The sequence below is a fragment of the Hydra vulgaris genome, chromosome 10 (genome assembly GCF_038396675.1).
Source record: "Hydra vulgaris chromosome 10, alternate assembly HydraT2T_AEP".
NCBI lineage: Eukaryota > Metazoa > Cnidaria > Hydrozoa > Anthoathecata > Hydridae > Hydra > Hydra vulgaris.
Window position 1 is genome coordinate 34288455 of NC_088929.1, and position 7390 is coordinate 34295844.

At 28.6% G+C, this 7390-nt stretch overlaps 1 long non-coding RNA gene across 1 annotated transcript; it reads right to left on the reverse strand.

The window, feature by feature from the left end:
- Positions 1–2547: 2547 nt before the first annotated feature.
- LOC136086569 (uncharacterized) lies at positions 2548–5303 on the reverse strand. Its single transcript, XR_010641434.1, has 2 exons — positions 5152–5303; positions 2548–2750 (listed from the first exon to the last, which is right to left on the reverse strand). It is a non-coding gene; the product is annotated as an uncharacterized LOC136086569 (long non-coding RNA).
- Between the last annotated feature and the right edge of the window lie 2087 nt (positions 5304–7390).

A 7390-nucleotide genomic window follows, 5' to 3' on the forward strand; every position in this document is an offset into this window, starting at 1 on the left:
ACTTTTTTCCTAAAAAAGTCTGTTTCGCCGAATACGTCATAAGTTTCCGGTTCTAAACTTTGATGAAATATTTGCGTATCCGAATCTTGTTTAAAAACAAAACTAGATCTGCAATTATTTCATAACTAATCATGTTGAAAAATTTTGCAGAACTGGAAACTCATTGCGCATTCGGTTAAAGCAGACTTTTTCAGGAGAAAAGAAACGAAATTTTTAAATTATAGATTCTAACATAAAAAATAAATTGTTAAAGTAATACTTAAAAATAAATAGCGAAAAAAGAAATATGTCTAAATAAATATTAAAAAAGTGTTTCTTTTCGTATTTACCTTTCTATTTGTCTAAATTAGGGGTGTGCTGAATCGGAAATTTTAAATTCCGGTCGGAACCGGATTTGCTAGAATTGTTGAAAAAATTCCGGCCGGAACGAGATTTATATTTATGTAGTTTTTTACCTTCACGATTGAAAGTGAAAGCTTGTACCTCTGCATCGTGGCTACATGGTATATATTTATAACCGACTCTCTTATAGCCTGCTACTACAAAGGAAGTGCTACATTGACTTTTGAAAAAAAAAGAAAAAAAAAAGGAAAATAATTTTTTTTTGATCCTTTGGAGGTTTTTGTAAATGCACATTAACGTTGATATTTTTTTTTAAAGTGAATCTTGTTTATTATTTGGGTTTTGCCAATTTTTTTTTTAATATTAAATTCAAAATTTTTATTATTCGTAATCTATACTTTTTTTTCAATACTGATAAAAATTTATATATAGTTTATATTATACAGTTTCGCACAATAGTTTGACTAAATATTTTTAAGTATCAAGTCAACATTTTAAAGTTAACTATTAATAGACTCACTAAAAACAAACTTTTTAAATACGCATTAATCAAAATTATGTAAATGGAAAAGAAACTTGAAAACTAGTGATCGACCAAAACAGAAAAAAAGCCGAAACCGAAATAAACCGAAATTTCGGATACTCAAATTTGGTGCCGAAACCGAAACCGAAATTTCGGTTAGTCAAAATTTATTTTATTAGAAAAATTTATTTAAAAATGCAATTTTATATATATATATATATATATATATATATATATATATTTTTTTTTTTTTTTACTCTTATTATGTTAAAATTAATTACATGCGTATCCCAAATTGAAATTTATTACATAAGTCGGCAATATAAGATAATAACGAAATTTAATAACTGGAAGATTTTCTGCAAAACAAAATTTTTTCGAGGTATTTTGTGAAAATTCTTAAAATATTTTGTGAAAATTCTAAAAACTAACTGTTTTTCTAAATTAGACAAATATCGGTTTTCGCAATGTTTCTCAACCGAAGTTTCGGTTTTTACCAAATTTTCGTTAAAAACCGAAATTTCAAAAATAGCGAAATCAAAATTTCGGTATCGGTTGAAACTTTTCGGTCAATCACTATAGAAAACAATAGAAACAAAGCGATGATAAAAATAAATAAGATAAAAAAATGCAACGACAGGACAGAAAATAAACCAACGGTACCGTAAACCGGTGTCACGTTAAATAAGTAGATCGTTAGATAAGTATACAAAATGATATTCTGCGCATGCGTTAGTTTACGGATACTTATTTAACGTATTAAGTCACGTTAAATAAGTAGATCGTTAAATAAGTAGACAAACTGAACAATCGAGGCATTTTGCTAACCCAGACGAACAAATTAAAAAAAAAAACATACGTTAACCGAACTAAAAGCATTTCCTTTGCCATGCGAATTGTTATTACTAAAGGGCATTTTTATAGTGATAATTTACTACTTTTAATAATATTTAACTCACGACGTATATTCTAATCGCAATTTATATCTTTATAGTATAGTATGACAAGAAACATATTTTTAAGAAAAAGCTTTTTGATAGGCCATTCACCCGTATTAATGATATCAAATAAAATAGTCATCTCACAAGGAAGTTTATTGTATTCCTAAATAATTTAACTGTGCATTTTAGCAAAATGTTTTACGTTAAATTTTTTATCCTTAACCCTTAAACTTAATGATTGTAAAATTTGTAATTGTTACTTGATTCTACGCAGATAAATAGTAAGGACAGCATTCTGATGTTATCCCAGAAAAAAGAAAAGAAGAGAATTATTAATTCGTGTCTAGCCTTTTTTTGTGTGTTAATTTACCTCCTCAAAGCCGAAAAAGACACTACAGTCAAGGAGGCTGCTTTAGTTGTTGTTACAACCCTCTCTCAACTCTATAACTTCGAAACACCAACCACGACGATCAAGATCGCTACGCGGAGAAACAAGTTGAGTGCGGTACTGCCAGGGACGTGGTGGCGATCGAACTCAGAACACTTTTTGATTATGAGGCGAGCGCTCTACCACTACACCACTACTGTACTACCGTTGAATAACAACCTAGTCGGGTATTATTCGACGATTTTAGCGATCTTAATGTATGCATAGCGCAATAATAATAAAATGTGACTTAGTTTACTATTTCTTACTATGAGAATGTTTTAAATACAAACGATATTAAAGAAACGACACACTTCATGCTACACTAAAACTTTATTTGGAAAATAAAATCAATATAATAATATCCTTACACATCAATGAGAAAAATAATATCCTTACACAATATAAATAGCAAAATAAAACAACATGGTTTTTAAGTCCTTTTGAAAAAATTTAACTTGGTTGAAACTTGGGCATTTTCGGAAGAAATTCGATTTTTCCACATTGAATTACAAGCCTACATAGAATAGAAAATTAGTATAATATAAATAGTATCATAAAATCACAACGAATAAATAAAATAATTATAAAAATGCTTTTGTGCCAGAAGAGTACTTAATAAATGCATTGATTAATGTATGTCAATAAATTGATTTACAAAATGAACTCTAATTGAAGGATTTGAATTTTTAAATCAAATAAATGTTAAAACAGCCATATCTTTGATGGGCGGACATAAGAGTATAACTGCAAAAGTGTAACTTTTCAGGAGAGCAAAAAAACATTATTATGAACCCAATTATTTTGCTACAGAAGCCATATTTTGAGAAATGGGTTATTACTTTTATTCTGTTTGAACCGAATGGTGTAACTATACTGTTAAAACCATTGATGCCGGCATACACAAGACACATTTTCTCATATAAATCGTTAAATGGTCAAAAATGCAGTTATACTCTTATGTCCGCCCATCAAAGATATATCAATGCCAGAATAGTCTATACTTTCACAATATTCTATAAAAAATTGATCAAATATCTCATTATAATTAAAAATTACATAGCCATATTTTTAAATACTACTTTTGGTGTAGTTGTAATAGTAGCTATAATCAACTGCAACTGCAACAAAATGTATGTAAATAAAGAACTGACTTAAATAACTGTACCTATTGACTATATCTTATATCAATAACCCCAGTTGAATAACTGATGACAGTAAGAAAAAAACAACTACAAAGTGAGCAAAACAAATCATCATGTCAATAACAAAATAAAGAACAAACAATAGTTGACCTAAATTAGCCAATTGTATAACTTTAGACATCTATAAGACACTTACAAAAATAAATTAAGTAATGAATTTTTTAAATATTAACTGGAACATAAGGTACATAAACAAATCAACAATAAAAAACAAAAAAACATATTTATGTATATTGATCGAATTTAAATATTCAAATATGTCATAAAAACAAAAACAGTAGAAATAACAGGATATATTCACAACATTGATAGTACTAAAGACAAACTGTTTATGACAGTATAACACAGTAACAAAAGGAAACATCTCTAATTTACCATTCTCAATACATTTCAGGTAATGCTACCGCATGTCATTATCTTTTTATATAACTAAACTTAGGTTGATACTGCTACACAAAACCATTGCATTTCTTTCTAAGAAAAAATCACAATCATTTTCATGTGCAACTCTATGCACTAACAATGGCACATCACCTTTACTTAAACTATTAAAGAGTGAATCATAAAACTAAACACACTTCCAATGTAAAACAACATCAGGACACATTACTTAGAAACACCCAATATGATTTTCTAACATTAATCGTTTGCACTGTAACTTTCTGAAAGACCACATGAATTAAAACAACTAAAAATGCAAAAAATCTAGATATTTTAAACTTGGAAACCCAAACATTTTAGAAAACTGATATAAAAAAAAACTTTGTGCTATATCAATCAAGGTATCATCAAGCCAGCAAGGTGAGTCTCTTAAAATATCTAAGGCCTTGTCTTTAGACTGTATTGACAAACTTTAAAGAAAACTTTAGAAAAATTTGAACTTTGACAGCCCCTTTTTACAACGATACTATCATTAACAAATAGCTTTTTTCAAACCTTTACCGCTACCAGTTTACTCTGAACCTTTTTCTCATTGATTGGTTTAAGGAAAATAAGCAGACTTTATCAAATAATCTAAAATTTTAGAGTTTTTTGAAGAGTACCAAAAATCTATAAAATAAAGTAGTTGCATAAATTGTTAATTTTTCAATATATTTACTTCAATTATCAGTAATTGTAATAATATATTTTTTTCAAGTTTTATTAAGGCAAGAGGTCCAATAAGGTCTAAGGGAAGTTTGTGTACCTATAGCCAGATTTTTTTAGTGCCCAAATTCAAGTCCCCAGACTTGTCTAAAGAAGGCAAAACTGATACGATCAGATCTCTATACTAATTACTTTGTATTAGTATAAGTATATTGACTTATACTAATAAAATTCCATCAAGTAAAAGGGTTTAAAAATTAGTAACCCTAGGTACAATAAGCTTTTTTTAAACTGTACCTAGGGTCACTTTCTGAAAATTAGATTCAAATCCATAATAAATTTACAGTTAATTTGGTCTTAGATTGTTTTCAATAAGTATTTCTAGTAATACTTAATTGCAACTCTTAAATACATAACAAAATTGACTAATAATTCTGAGCAAAATCGACAAATAAGTCAATGCATAAAATGGAAGTTCTAAAACAACTGTGAGTTTTGAGATGCTGAGACATAGTATAAAATTAACTTCAGAAACATAAAATAATATAAAATATACAATAATAATAAACTCTTAATCATAAATTATATAAAAGTTTAACTTAAATAGTGGGTTATATATACACATACCACAAAGCTGACACTTTTTTATTATAATAACTTATTATTCCATCAGAGACTGCTAAACATCTTCAACAGAGTAATTATAGACTCGCATTTTAATTATATAATTTAAAAAAATTTTAAAACATGATTATTTTTGTTTTTTGAGTTTATACCTAACGGAAACAAGACTACTTATTTAACGATAGATTTAACCTACCTAACGGAAGCTTTGCGCTGTATCTGCGCAGGCGTTACGCTTGCGCAGAACTGACTGTCTACTTATTTAACGCGACACCGGGGTAACTTTGGCCAGCGGGGTAACTTTTAGCCAGCGGGGTAACTTTGGCCATTTTTAAAAATTTTAACTAAACATCTGTTACTTTTTAACAGTTAAGTAACGTTTTACTATTTTTGTTTTATTTGTAAATGCAATCTTTCTTGCTTAAATTTTGATATGAAGTTTGTTGCAAATGCTCTTTACTATAAGTGAAAAAGAATGAAAACTACATCTTGGTAAAACACAATCAAAAACTGTAAAACAGAATGTTGTCTGGGCGAAGATAAAAATGATAGCATACAACTCAGTTTTACTTCTGTTTTAAAGACAAAAGTTCAAATAAAATTAAGTGAAAAGTTTTTGGCTCAAGTAACAACATTCTGGTTTTTTTACAGGGTGGTCAAAGTTACCCCGTAGGTTTATACTCTTTTGGGGTAACTTTGGCCATGTAAATAATATTCATTTTAAAGTAGTTTGATCGTTATTTATTCTAACTATAATATTTTTTGAAGCATGTTATCCGAATTGTTTATTTTGAAAAACAGTTTTTAGCATAAATGTATTTTAGGATTATTAAAAAAGTATATTTTCTTGTTAAACTGTTGTTGTTGTTGCTAAATCATAATTTTGTTAACTTTATAAAAAAATTAAAATTTAGAGAATCTTATTTTTAAATTCAATTGCAATTTAATAAAATTATATTATAGTTTAATAAATTACTACATTGCAGTTTGCTTGTGTTGTTTATATTCACTTTTGTTTAAAGCATAATGCCTCGTAAATATAACAAGCATAGTGTTGGAAAACGTGCATACAACACTTGTTCTAATACCATTCTTTTGAAAGAGTGTATGGGTGCAATTAATGAAGGTATGTCTATTCGTCAAGCCTCAAAAAGGTACATAATAAAATGAAGTCAAAGCATAAAAAATGTATTGGTGCACCAACCATTTTTACTTATGATGAGGAGCATTTATTTTCATCTAGAATCAAGGTCATGTGTGATTGGGGATTTCCATTAAATAAACTTGATGTTAAAATGTTAGTAGCTGGTTATTTAAAATCGCAAAATCGTACTGTAAAAATATTTAAAAACAATATTCCTGGTGATGATTGGGTCTCAAGTTTTATGAAACGTTCACAGTTTCCACCTTGTAACATTTGGAATTATGATGAAACAAATTTGCGTGATGACCCTGGAAATAAAAAAGTTGTTATGAAACGTGGAACTAAGTACCCCGAGAGAATAATGAATAGCAGTAAAGCTTGTTTCTCTGTAATGTTTTGTGGAAATGGTGTTGGAGAAATTCTTCCACCATACACAGTTTTTAAAAGCACACATTTATACGATTTATGGATAAAACATGGTCCCAAAAATTCTCGCTTTAATAGAACCCAATCTGGCTGGTTTGATGAAGTTACTTTTGAGGATTGGTTTTTTCGAAATTATTGCCATGCATTAAGAAACAAACTGGAAAAAAAGCATTAATAGGTGACAATCTCTCCTCCCATTTAAGTTATAAAGTTATTCATTCTTGTGAAAAATATAACATTAGATTCATATGCCTTCTGCCCAATTCAACCCATTTACTCTTGATGTTGCATTATTTGCACCATTAAAAAAAGCCTGGAGAAGTATACATCTGGGTTGGAAACTTACTTCTCGTGGTAAAAAATTTGCAACGTTACCAAAAGAAGATTTCTCTAAGTTGCTGAATGATTTAATGACATCCATTAATGAATGTTCGAGAAAAAATTTAATCAGTGGATTTAGAGCTTGTGGTTTGGTGCCATTTAATCCTAATGTTGTGTATATCAAATTACCAAGTGAAAACGCCTTAAGTCCTCGCAAAGCTTTAGACCAGAGCCTTTTAGACATATTAAATGAGAAAAAAATGAAGGTGGTGATAAGAAATATGTTACACAAAGTAAAAATAAGAATAAAAAAAATATATCCAAAAAAAGGCTTAAAATTGAAACAGGAAA